This window comes from Siphateles boraxobius, unplaced genomic scaffold, assembly GCF_051911475.1.
Source record: "Siphateles boraxobius isolate OS27281-9 unplaced genomic scaffold, OSU_SipBor_1 41, whole genome shotgun sequence".
NCBI classification, from domain to species: domain Eukaryota; kingdom Metazoa; phylum Chordata; class Actinopteri; order Cypriniformes; family Leuciscidae; genus Siphateles; species Siphateles boraxobius.
The window spans coordinates 8,376,472-8,390,857 of record NW_027509042.1 but is presented as its reverse complement, the minus strand read 5'-3'; the positions used below and the strand labels follow the sequence as shown (position 1 = coordinate 8,390,857).

Genomic DNA, 14,386 nt, shown 5'->3' with positions numbered 1-14,386 from the left:
AAAACAGTCTACAAAATATCCTTGTTTTCTGAGGAAGAAAGCAAATCATACAGGTTTGGAACTACATGTGGGTCAGTAAATTATGACCACCTTCTTTTTTGCTCCATTAAATTCCAATTGCAACTGAATCACAATTCCACAAAGTTAAAAAAAAGTGTCTTAATATTTATTTTAAATAAGAAAAAAAAAACTTACACTTATAAACACTGTCCATAGCTTTAAAACACAAGCCAATACTTTAACTAGTTTCCATTAAAGAACTTACCAGTATTCATTTGTAGTCTCAACACTTCAACAACTTTATCTCCCGCTATTCTGAGAAATGGCCGTATCCGTTGCTGCTTCCCATCGGCCAGCCTTCGCTCTTTGTTCCAACACAATCCACACCAACAAATAACACTCTATGCAAAGTAATGCCTGCAAATTGTTTTGGATCCATATTTGAATATTTAAATGATTCACTTTAGATCTAGATATATGGCAGCAATTTCCATATGAGTATGAAGCAGGTACACACACTACATGATAGCGGTTTGTCATTTCTTTCCTGCCTGACAAAGATCAATCAGATACATACCAAACAGTCACATTCCTATTACTGTGACATCATTTTTTAGAAACACTAAGGTCACCAAACTAACACAATAAGTGCCCAAAGTCTGAAGTAAGTGTTGTGGGTACAAGGATCAAAACAGCCACCCACACTACGCCATTTAACCAAATTGGATGCATTGATAATAGTACATTTACATATAGCATAACTGCAAGCTCTGGGAGATTATTGTCGAAAACCAGCCTATAGACACACATGAATTTAACACAGGTTTCTTACAAGGGTGTCTGGAAAAAAAAGTCCAATATGGGTCAACACTGCAAGGTCAAATTAGCAGTTGAAGTTGGCGAATAGATTCAGGCCCCATCATCCCATCCAGCTTAGCATTTAAACACCCTCATCAGGTCAACAAGAACGATGCATGCCAGTTGTTCTCCTTGGTTATGGAAAGTCAAGCTATTTGCTTAAAAAGATGGACAGATTATACTGGAAGGATCGTAATCCTGGGCCCAAGCGTGCCGGCTAGCGTTTGATACTTTGTGTGGCTGGCAAAAAAAAAAAAAAGGCGAGCTGGATTTTCAGATTTTGAGAAGGATAAGATGAGAGATGCTTTGATCTTTTGAGTTTGAGAGGGAGATACTGACTCGATGCCGTCTATCTGTCTCTAAAGAAAAAAATATGACTGAATATCTTGCAAAAATGTCAGGAATAAGTGTGTGAAGATGATGAACATTTTTTGGGGAAAATATATGGCCCTTTAAATTTGATATATTACGAGACAGTGAATTCTAATGTGCATTTTAAAAGAAAACTTAAAAAAAGCACCTTGTACAGAGATACATTTCAAGTTTGTTTTTATTTTAATAATTTGGCTATATATATATATATATATATATATATATATATATATATATATAATTAATTAATTCTGTGATGTATGTGTGTTTAAGAAAACTATTTAAATCATTAGTAAAAAAAGTATATATATATATATATATATATATATATATATAGACACACAAAGAAACATTACAATACAAAATATTAATCTTTATATATATTTTGACAAAAAAAAAACTTGAAACAATTACCCATTTATATAAAATTATCCAATGCCTCATGTTTAATTGGCATGGAGAAAAGCAGCCATCTTTAAACGAGAACAAAGCTCTGAATATGACTGTGTGAGAAAAGAAAGTAAGATACACAGAAAAGAAAAAGGGGGGTGGTACTGAGGCAGGATGATATGGCAGGATTTGGCAGAGGCCTATAGGATGCTAGCGAAGGTGTCACTAATCTTTACATGACCCAAGGGGAGAGAGAGCGCGAGACATAGAGAGAAACTATCTGCTTCTTTAGATTCGGGGTGCTGTGACTCATCTGTTGCTTGTCACATTGGGTTTTGAGCGTCCGCGAGGCAGTCATGACCTCGAGCGGCACCCGCGTCCTCCGTCTGTGTATTTACAAACACAGACAGGGCACAAACAGGCTGGGGTGAGTCGCTTTGGCAGAGCTGTGTGAAGCAGGGGCGTATAACACCACAGAGCAGAGGGAGAGAGGGGACGGACAGATGGGATGGACCCTTATGTCACCATTCTGGACAAAATGACATTGCCAAATGTGTGCGTGTATTAAAAAGAAATATACTAAAAAAAATAACTGCATCTGGAGTTTCAATCTCAAAACTACTAAAAAAGAGACAATGTAACAGTAACTAAATTAAATTAGTTAGTGTTAATTAAATCGAGATGTTGAAAAAATTAACCAAAAAATGTTTTATGGAGGAAATATAGAAAAGTTATTTCCTGAAGTGCATTAAGTGAACAGTTTTGCTAATGACTTTAATAAGTTTGCTTAAACACACATATGCATATAGATATAGCCTTTTAAAAGTGTGGGGTCAGTAATTTTTTTTTTTTTTTTTTTTTTAAGCAACAGCAAAGACACATTAAGAATAATTGTATTTATTTAAAAGTGCCAGTAAAGAGATTTATCATGTTACAAAAAAGATTTCAAATAAAGTTCTTTAGAAGTGTTTATTCTATTTACATTTTTATTTAAAAAAAAAGATTGCATCATGGTTTCAACAAAATTGTAAAGCAACATTGATAATAATAAGAAATGTTTCTTGAGCAGCCAAATCAATATATCAGAATGATTTCTGAAGGATCATGTGACACTGAAGACTGGAGGATTGATGCTGAAAATTCAGCTTTGCCATCACAGGAGAAAAATTACACTTTAAATTACATTAAAATAGAAAACAGTTATTTTCAATTGTGATAATATTTCACAATATTACTGTATTTTTGATCAAATAATTGCAGCCTTGAAGAGCAGTCTTTCAGCAACAACAACAACAAAAACGTACCGACCCCAAACTTTTGAACGGCAGTGTAAATGACAAAAACGGAAAAAAAGGAGAATACTCTGTATGTGAAACCAAAGTTCGCAGCACAAACCACAGTGTGCAAGTCCAATTTTCTGCTCAGTTTCTTTTTTGTATGGTTGTTTGCATGATCTTTTAAAGAAATGGCTTGACAAGCACAGTTTTCTTTCCTGTGCTGAGGTGTTTCCTATTTACACAGGAAGTTGGGGCGGAACATAACGAAGGGGTCCTTTTTTTAAATAGCCAATAGACTTTTTAAAAGCATATAGATAGTTAGCATATAGATGACCTCAAAGCCAACAGATATGGATTAAAGCCTCAAAAAAACACTAGTCAGGGAACAGACATAGCAAACGGCACAATTCTGAACAGACTTTCACGCCTTCAAAAAAGCAGATACTCATTCAATATTTTTCTGTTCACATGTCAGTAGTTAAGAAAAATAAAACGATTTGGGCCACATTCAGCCGAGGTGTGATCACTGCTCAAAGGTCTTATTAAGCAGTCAACCGGCCTGTACAGTTCAATTATGATGTTATGTTATAATGTCATATTCTGCACAAGCAAGTGAGGCTACAGTCAAATGCATCTCAAAGATATTACAAAAACGAGGTAGAAAAGCTCTGAAAGGTGTCGACTAATGTAACTAATGGAATGTATTGAAGTACCGCGTTGTGCCTTAAGATCTTTCCTAACCTAAATAATTAGTCAATATTAAAAAGGTTAAATTCAACAGCAAGAACAGCTTTCATGTCCTCATGTTGAGTCATAAATGTAGTCCCCTCATTAGTCTAACCCATCTGCAACATGTAAGTAGCAATTATGAGTCCTAAAAGTGCTTTTAAAGAAAGTGGAAAACCATGTGCAAGACGTTTAAACGAAGACCCTCTTCAATAACTCTCGTCACAGTTGCCTTGCTGGCCACTTTAAAACTGGACCCTGCAAAGTACACTTTAATGGACAAGCTCGAAACCACCTGCTTTCCCTTTCTGTTATGGTCATAAATCTGAATAACTAAATAATAATAACCTGCACTTAAACATATTTGGAGTGCTTTTGAACTCAGATCGCCAAAAGTTTGGACTTTCATAAAAGCTAAATTTTCCTTAAACGCCATAAAAAAAATCAGTATTCAAGAGGAAATCATTTTGGGTTCATTCGCATGCAATGTGAGGGATTAATGCATTACAACTCATCTAAAAGTTTGTTGGAAGAGCATGTTGTTTTGTTTGTTATGTTTAATTCATGTTACCAACATGGAGCCGAGCCAATGTCACCATATTGACTTTCAAATCAGTGATCTCTGAACTAACGTGAAATTGTGTAGTTGGAAAATGACAAGAGATTGATTTCCATAAGTCTCATAAGCACAACTGACTATGTAAATAGGGCTGATTTCTTTATGGGGGTGGGGGAAAATAGCTCGGCTCTCCATTTACATTATCAAATGACACAATTTACATTCATGTTTTCCATTTACTATCAATCAGTAACATACACAGTTTTACTAGCGGGTAAAACTGTTAGAAGCACTTTTCTAAAACGTTGTCTGGCCAAGCTAGTAGGAATAGACTTTGCAGAAGCTCCATTAAACTCACAATGCATTACAAAAGACTGACTAAAATATGTATTTCGCATCAAACATTGATGACAGAATTGAGACATTTAGATGCATATGTGCGTTAATGTTTGTTGAGCACTTGTTTCAAAGACAATATGCCAATAAGCACTAATACGGCATGTCATGTGCCGCAAACGGATGCTTTTTGTGACTGAAGGTCATGAACATATATGAACATTTACTGTAAACAACAGGGTTTGAACATAGACTGGCACTGTGACGTGGGCAGTGTCATGGTTTGTTTGTTTTGTTTACACATCACACAGGAAGTGAAGGCCGTGAGAGACATGGATCAAAAACAACTGTGGTGGTACACTATAGATAAACTGCGTACAGTCTTCGAATTCAGATTAGCTAGAACTGACCTTGTTCTGTGAGCACTTTCCAACAGATGTGTTTTGCCTAGACAATTAAGTCACACTTAAACATATGAATGTCATTGCATTAGGTAAGAATTATATATTAAACCAAGTTGCATTTAAATATGAATTTATTAATACAATATATATATATATATATATATATATATATATATATATGCAAATAAATATATAATAAATGCTTTACCAAACAGCTAAATAAATAAGTGGCATTTATTTTAAAGAAATACACGCATAAATGCATTAGACAGTAAATTAAATATAAAAAGCAATTTGTTAAATAAATAAAATATTAAATCATAATTAAATATTAAATCAAGTGGTATTTATTCTAAAGAAATACATAAAAACATTCGATGGGAATTAAATATTGGCATTTGGTAAGTGGCATTTCTTTTAAATAAATTGCATTATGTAGGAATTAAATATTAAAACAACTGGCATTTATTTAAATTAATTAAATAAATTATAACATTAAATTTAAAAAAAATGTTTGTTGGATTGTTTAAACTACATACAGCAGAATTGCTGTTCATGTAGTAATTGAAGGGGGAAAAAAACTCGAGGGGAACTGACTTTATACATTCACTAAAATGACTTTGGGATCAATTGGTTTAACGTAATTACAAGAATGTCTCATAAAAAGTGTAGTTTTGAGTAGCGCATCTTTTGCTTCCAAATGCCACTTGGTTTAATATTTAGTAATCTGATGCAATGAAATTAATTGAGAAATGTGGCTAGAGTGTCCAAATGCATTTTCAGGCACACAAATACACGGTTAAAACCGTAAGACGTACCGTTCAGCATCCACAGGGCTGGACCACTGCACGCTCCTGCCTGTAGAACAGACAGCAGATAGAAAGACTGGTGGACGAGAGCAGGCAGAGACGAGAGAAGGACATACAGGAAAAGCATCAGTGAGAAATGAGGAAATCTACTAAAACTTTGAATCATCAGAGACTGGTGCTCCACATCCAGTTCCCAAAAAAAAAACTGATGTGGATTTTGTGCTAATTATCCAGCGATATTGTGATAGCTTTATCTCCAGACAAATCAAATGGAGTTTTCTTTTCGGAGAAGAACAAGGTAACGAGGGAGGGCACACGGAGAGAGGTCACTTTGAAATTGTTCATTAACCGCTTCCGTCGAGTTTATTTTCGCTCCGTGTTTAAATAATATCGCGATACATTTTTAGCATCTTAAGAGGGCAAAATTCCCTTGATTAAACAAATAATAGCACATTTACGAAAACTGTAATTGGGTTCAAATTGATTCGAGCGTGTGCTCTAATTGCATTTAAACACTCTTCCTCCCTAACCCTGGATTCACAGCTTCTTAATTACTGGCCCTCAACACGCAAATCCCTCCGGCAGCAAGGTAGAAAAATAAAAATAGTGCGAGTTTTACGGCACATTGTTAAACTGACCTATAAACTTTTTTTTATTCAATATAAATGAAGGCCCAGTGGAGACTGGGAGGGTGAGGTGTTGAGGGAGTGCTACTAAACTCAGATTAGCCCAATCCCCTTCGGACTCCAATCCTGTCACTCATCTTCACCGACTTTCTCCCTCAAGTCCGTCCCCCGCTTTTTTAGTGCTGAGGGGAGGGAGAGGCAGAAATGTGTTTCCTGAGAGAGGTGGAGAAGGCACATCCTGATTAGAAGAACAGCGGACCGTCTGGCCAGCGCGGACGCCGCTGGTGTCTGTCTTGCAGAGGTAGCAAAAGTTGCGCGTGCCAACTCAAACAGGGCTTTCTTTCACACTGAGGGCCGGTGTGTGTGAGTGCGCACCCGCGGTGGCCTTCCTGAGGGCGAGCTGCAGCTGGAGCTCTCTGAATAAAGGTAACGGGCGAAAAGTCAAAGCTACTGTAAACTCTCCACCCTCCCCGTCTTTCACCAGGACGTTCTGAATCAAAAGAAGAAATGACCCCACCTAAAAACATGAGCATTGTTTTTTTTTCCCTGCATTGCCTTCCCACGAATTACAAAGGAAAAAGTTTTGTAAAGAGGGCAAGCACTCGCTTTATTCCCGGGCTTGTGATCGTGCCAAACAAAATGCCAGGAGAGAAAGTGACATTCAGTGTTGGTAAAAAAACACAAAAAAAACAGCAGTTTAAAAGTGATTAGACTCTTTATTTCATTGTTATGAGCCTGACACCAGAGAGGAAACCAGAACAATCCATTCAACCATGTTTTCATTTTTTTCCCTCCCTTTTTCTTGCTCTCTGAATTTAGAAACACTAATTAGTTTTGCTCTCATAAACCCAACCTGAAAATGGCCAATTAGATAGTGTGAAGTAGGAGACGTGCTGAAAAAAACAAGTGCTTGAAGGGGGAGAAAAAAAAGAGACTAAAAACCTCATCATCCTTCAATTACAGCTTTACATGCGTCGCAACGAAGAAGAAGAAAAACATTTCACACTTTCCATGCGGAACATATGCAGGTTTGGCGTTCGAGCCTTTTCAAACGGGAAAAGGCTACATGGACGTATGGCAACATAACAGTGTTATGTAAATGAAACACGATAATGCTTCATCTGTATTGGTTGTTATTCAAGTCTCTTGGGTTGTATTGAGGTCACCACACTAACCGAACCACCTGGCTAACCACAGCGGCAGCTGGGCTTTAGTGTAGCGACTAGCCTGACCAACGCGTTCCCCTAAACCACCTGCATTAATCTGATATACCAATTCCCCGTTTCAAGGGTACCTTCACGCAAATGACGCAAAAAAGGCTGCTTTTGTTTTCAAAACGGGGCTGTTTAGGTTTTCGTGCCAGGTGGCTTATTTTCATACAGAGGACGTCATAAAAAATTTATGATAAACTTGAGAAAAATTGTCTTCAGGAATTTTTGGGGCCGGTCCCCTGAGTTGACCCGGGCGAGTCTTTCATCAGTGTCAGAGCGAAGACTGATGGCCTGTCAAAAGAAAAGCCCTCCTCCATTTCTGGCCGGCTCCTGGGCTGGGCAACGCGGCTAAAAAAAGGGGTTTGGGCGAAGCGGCGCTCAACGCTTTTTGCCGGGAATGAATTCTCAGATGCCGGGGTCGCTGCCAACGTCCTTGCAGCCAACGGCTGAGAGGGCAACAGAGTTCATGCTAACTGCAGCTTGGACCTGCGCTGAACATCTGCTCATGAATGAGCCGGCCGCCTACTAAAAAAGTGCTGCAGCACTACGAGGGGCCTGCTGATGAAAAATTCAACGCTCACTTTCTCCTGGCACGCTTGTTTCGCGTCTATTCTCCTGAGCCCGACCCTGCGGAATCATATTAAGAGAATCTGCGAGCACACCGCAGAGTTTATCTGGAAGAACAGCTGGCGTTGAAAAAGGGATCTGCTGCTTCAAGAGAGCTCGGGGATTTTCGCACAGAGATCTTCCGTCACGTACACCGTTTGTCCTTGAAGAAGGGAGAAAAGGGTTAAACATCCAAGTAATATGCTGGAAGAGGTGGCTACATTTAGCAGATTACCGTAACTGGTGGAGTGACGATAATGAAGACCATGTGACAATTGAAAGGATGGACAGGATCAAACTGTGTTTGAGTGTCGATATAGGTTTACAACCATTGTGTTAACATCACGCATGATGGTTTTTTTTTTTTTATTCTTTCATGGCTTCTGCTTAAAACAAGATAAATTTCCAATGATGTAAAAAAAACTGACAAAGAAAGTAATGTTTTGCTTATTGGGTACCAGGCAATTTAGCTAAAAGCCTTTAGCTGGCATTAAATATACTGTATAATCTTTATATTTATTCATTTGTTTAAACAGCTTACTACGGTGATTTTCATCATATTTTTTTGTCTCCTGGATAACATTAAATTATAGCCTCGACCATAACTTAGACAAGTACATTTAAAATGGTTAATGCTCATAGCACAATAAAGTCAAGTTTAAAAAAATCAATGCATATGTCTAGATTGTATTCCACTAAATGAAAACAATGTCATTTAATCATTTTCCTTTAAATCAAATTTAACAATAAATATTCAAAAGCGAGCAATATGTTTCTATTTATAGGCTATTTGTACTAATAAAAGAAGCAAATTAAAAATGAAAGCCAATCAAATGCACAACTTCAGTGAACATTTCTGAGATATGATGCAAATTAATTGTTCAAGTTTGACTTGATTCATTAAATTAGATAAAGACAGGTTTGTTAAAACACTTATAAAACGTCTTATTGCTCTTATAATCTACAGCCACAAGAGAAACATTATAACAAAATCAGTCTCTTTAGGTTTATTTAAGAAATGTTATGTGTTAAAATCACTGATATATACAATGTATCATTATATTAACAGAAGCAAAATTCCCAGGCCAAAGTCTAGAAGAAGAATGGCTGACTTTAAAGACAAACTGTCCTGCAAGTACATCACTGTGCCCTCTCCCCAACACTGCAATTTCCAGGTATAGATAATCATAGTCTCCACTTTACTTTTAAAGTCCAGCTAAATATTTGATTTGCACAATCAACCAAGCCATTAGACCTACAGGAGAGTCAGAGGTTTTCTTTGGAAACAAATCCTCACATATAACTATGTAATAGCAGGAATTTAAGGAAGTGGTCAAACTGAAATAACCGATTACCTCACATTCAGTAATTTCGCCTCTATCTCGAGCCAGGATAGGTTCAGCTTAGTGAGCCATAAACATTATGTTTGTGTATAGTGTGCCGTGGTAAAATGCGGAACGGAGCCTAAAATGTTTGGTTTCCATGTTTGCAGATGGTCCCATGCGCCTTTTATAGGCATCAGGTAAGAAATTGGGGAAGCATTAAAATAGGTATTACACATTATTTGTTTCCGATTGGAACATTCCGACTTCCTTGAAAGACTGGAGAACAAAAATTGCAACATTTGTCATACAGTAATGCTGGTCGTGCTTTTAATATGCAAATAGTCTGGCTTTTTTTGTGCACAGCTGTGATTTTTGTCATCCACCTTTAGATCAGTTTCCACCAAAAAGCCACTTTTAGTACAACATCTGATGTTTTCACAAAAAATAATGTGACGTCGCATAGGTCTGATGTGCTTACCAGACCACAATGTTTTACCAAATACACCTGCTAGACAAAACTATATTCTCCAAAAAAGAATTGTATTTATAATTTTCTGAATAAAATGAATGCAATTACCCATGCAAATCTTTCCACAATACACAAAAAAAACTGTTTGACTGATTGAAACGATTTTTCAAAGTTGTGAATAAAACAAAGCATTACAGTATGTTTTACAAGAAAATACTACTTCAGTCTTTTTGCCTCAAAATTTCACATTTAATTCAATGCCGTTTACTAGCAATTTCTAAGTGAAATAGTTTCAAATGAATTCCTACAGCAATTTTGCTTTTATTGTGTCATTCCAAACATGTATTCTTTCTTCACTGAATCACTAAAGAATATATATTGTGAAATGTGTTTTTGTCCAAATAATAAAAGAAAGAAAAAAAGTCATGCAAGTTTGGAACAACATGAGTGTTATTAAATGAACTCTCTCTTTAATTGGCTGCTACGATGTACTGAGCAGTTGTTATTGCATTGCTATGTGGTTTCAATGTCAAAAGAAGCTTTTATTTGCATGCCTCCATCTTTTCTCTGTGTGTTTGAGAAGTTTGCTACTTCAAGACCACAATATGGCTGGCTACAGCCTTCAAAAACATTTTAATATAAAACAACTGGCATACAAATTCAATATTATTGTGTTATTAAAAGTCAGCACTGAGGTAAACGTTCAATAAGCCATCCTATCAGATCGAGAACTGTGTTTTATCTTTTTAATACATCTAAATGTGTCAGTAGTAGGGAGCGAGAGAGAGGGAAAAATTGGTAAATATGACTGCTTAAATTTAATGCAAACATTGTTGACACATAATGTAATTTAAGTTGGGTAGTGTGAATGAAAGCCCAGCAGGGGTAATAATACCCTCCTAATGAGAATCCTCGTTCGCTGTAGACCTTGCTGAGATAGCCATAATGCATGGCTTTTTTAATAAAATAATTGTTACAGTTATTAAAGATGAATCTCATCAGAAGCAGGATGACAAAATAATTCATTACCAAAAGCATGGCTTTAAATAGCTGCAAATTAAATTTCATACAGAAAATATGCCTGTAGATGAATGGGATCGTTATTTCATAAATATTGGATTCAGTGTGCCCTTGGAAGACCAAAAAAGAAAAAACACACATCTGAACATCCATTTAAAAAGTTCACTGTGAAACGCAGTTAATAAATGACTAAAACCACAAATAATTCTTACCACATATGTTAATTTGACAAAGGGAGAAAAAAAAAGCAGCAATGTGAATCGAGTTTAAAGGTCCGGGTCGGCGCGATCTAAGGTTTGATAACAGGGTGCTTAATACGGATACCACCAACATATAATTACTCAGATTATTTAGAGTTCATGCTGTTTACTGAAGGCGTAGAAACTTCCCAGCAAGCACTTGGCATCTCCTGTCCTCTCTAACACACACACACAAACACGCTCACACACAGCAGGATGTAAAGAGGAAAGCTTTATTAAGATCCTGCAGCCATAAAAGAGCAGGGTGACTAACCAGCTGCATTAGCGTCTAAAAGCCAAAGTTATTTAAACCCAATAAAACACTAATACATTGTTTGAGTGGAAGTTACAGTGAAGTTATCTTCACCTTAATAACATCACGGCCAGCTTGATGTTGTTTAGATCAATAAAGCCCATTACAGGAACAGGCCTCAACATAGATAACAGTGCTCAAGCGCAGTGATATAACACTCTATGGCATCTCAAAGAAGAAAGGAACCTTCTATTAAATAAAGAGGCCATTGGAAGGCCAATCGTAAGGCTATGGTAATCTGATAAGAGGTGAGCGTGAGTGTTTTTAATACATGCTGCATTTGTATACACTGGGACAGTGGTTTGTGGGAGCCGTGTCGATGGTGAAGTGAGGTGGCATCTGTTGAGATTACGACCTTTCTTGGCCCCATCAGGCCTCCCCCAATCTTATTCTGTCGGATATTCTCTGTCTAAGCTTGAACTCTACCACAATATTAGTAAATGGACAGACATTTCAGTCTGATTAAGCTTTGCATTTCCCCAAACTTTGTTCCATTTGCAAAATGTACAAAACTGTGGAACATAAAAGAAGATATTTTGAGAAAAGATAGTTTTGTAAATCATAAACAGACAACAATATGAAATAAAATATATCTATATTCAATACTACAATATAGATAATACTCTATATTTTATAATATATTTTTAAATCATTATGTTAAGTATACCTTCTGGTGATGGATTTTTTTCAAAGATTTTGAACAGCTCTACAGTATTTTCAGAATATTGAGGAAAAACATAACTTAGGGTTCAACCCATAGCTTGAGTCTGGGGGCGGGACCACTTAACAGACTGACCAATAGAAGATAAGGGGGAGTGTTCTGCCAATTTGTTTGGAAACATTCATTTTTCACAGTTATATTTGGTGCCTCTACAGTGACATGGAAATCACACAAAGCAGTTTTATGTAAGTTTACGGAAACAATTACCACCTCAGTTAAAAAATAAAAAGGTAATTGTAAGATAACATTTAAAAAGTAGACTATGTAACTTTTGGCCCTCTAGCGTTAAAAAAAAACTGCAAACATTTTGCGGAATTAAATCGTTTTGGTTGTGCTTCGGTGTGTCTGTTCGGATGAATATGGTGAACCTACTGCTCATAAAACATTCACTACTAGGCTTAAGAAATATAACCAATTTAGATGGAAAGAATCTCAAGCTGACTAGCTGAAGACATTACTGTAGCTATACCCATCCACTCTTTCCCCACCAGTGAATAAAAAAAAAAAGCCAACACCCTAATTTTTGATAATTTTCACAATTTAATGGCCCCCATAATCATTCGTTTTTTGAGTATCTTTATACCGAAAATGCAATTTCTGAAATGAAATAACAGAGCCTATGTTTTGTAAAAAAAATAAAAATAAAAAAAATAAATAATAATAATTCGCTTGTTTCTGCTCTTTTTTTTGCCTGTGTTTTGATCTGGGGATTCTTTACTCTTTCAGAATATGCGTAATTGCGCCCCCTACCGTATAACATTGAAAACACGTAAAGTCCGAAAATTTCATCAATGGCGGGGAAAGAGTTAATATCACGTAATTCCTTGAAAATAAATTCCAGCACAGTGCTACAACAATCACAATGTAATCACCCTCAACAAAAATGCTTTACAATTAAATATGATAGAGAGCTACACATGTGATTTATCAGTTCAATAAAATACTTTACTCAACTGGTCAGTAATAAAAATGCCATCTCCATATTGCTTTCACAACATTTCATATCCCTCAGCTCTCGGCATCTCCAATAAGCCAAGCCGATGTTGATTCTCGTTTTATTACGAGCTCTGTCGCGTTCTCTTTTTGCCAGCAGACTCGCCTCTATTCTGCATTTATTTTAACAGGCGATTCCCCGGAGATTCAAGATTTAGCTGCTCCATGTCAATCTTTCTCACTCACTGTGGCAACTAACCTACACCACTCCCACATACGTCAAAGTACCCGAAGCAACTGTTCTCCATTTACGGATATGACGAGACATGGACGATATATGTACGATATTTCCCGTGACAACCATCTCACTAGGTCTATAATATAAACACTTATATTAGGGCTGGCTTACCATAATGAATCAGGGTGAGACAAAAACATGTTTTGGAACAAGAACTGATGATGTATTGACTTATTTAAAATGTTCATTTTAAACAACAACAAAAAAAAAGTTACCTAAGTTACATAGTTTACCTAATATAAAAAAAAGTTTTTTTTTTAAAAAAACATCACATTGTGAGATTTCACAGAAATAGTCACAATTTTTTTTTTACTCCGAGGCAGAAACAACTGTCCATATGATTTCTCATAGTTATACAGTATGTGAGGGTTTGCCAGTTGAATGAGGGCCTATGTTTCTGTGCTAGTCCACCAGGTGATGCTCTGACATCTCACCGTAACATCTGACGCCTGATAAAATAAGAACACCCACACATAACCCACCCACACATAACCCAGACAAAATTTTCAACAGACATAAAACCAAATAAATTCCTTTGTATTGCATACACAATGCTAAAATATCTACCATACCGATGTGGTGCAGTAATAGACGATAATGCTATCATTGCAGGAATGGTACAACAATGATATTCACCTTGCACTATGCTGAATTCAAACAGTCCTGGCCAGGACAGTCTGTTCTGTGCAAAGAAAACCAAGCGAATCAACTTTTTTTTCGTTGTTGTTGTTTACCCAATTCTAGTTATCAAGCTTGACTCCAGACAGCCTTTCAGAACACTGTTTCGGTGTGGTCAACAGACAGGAAGCGATGAAAAGCATAAATGGTTTTGAAAGGGAGAACGAGACAATTTGTGTGTATGTGAGGGTTCATAACACTGTGTTTTTTCTGGTG

General features: G+C 36.6%; 1 protein-coding gene across 13 annotated transcripts in view; it reads right to left on the bottom strand.

Annotated features, from left to right (window-relative positions):
- foxp1b (forkhead box P1b) overlaps positions 1-14,386 on the bottom strand; it is a 189,399-nt gene that overhangs the window by 136,072 nt on the left and 38,941 nt on the right. For 3 of the 13 annotated variants that reach the window (XM_077198082.1, XM_077198093.1, XM_077198090.1), the window contains exon 4: positions 5,741-5,807. The exons of the other annotated variants lie outside the window; for them this stretch is intronic. The gene's annotated coding sequence lies outside the window, so the exon portion shown is untranslated. The remainder of the gene's footprint in view (positions 1-5,740; positions 5,808-14,386) is intronic. 13 annotated transcript variants of the gene reach the window in all.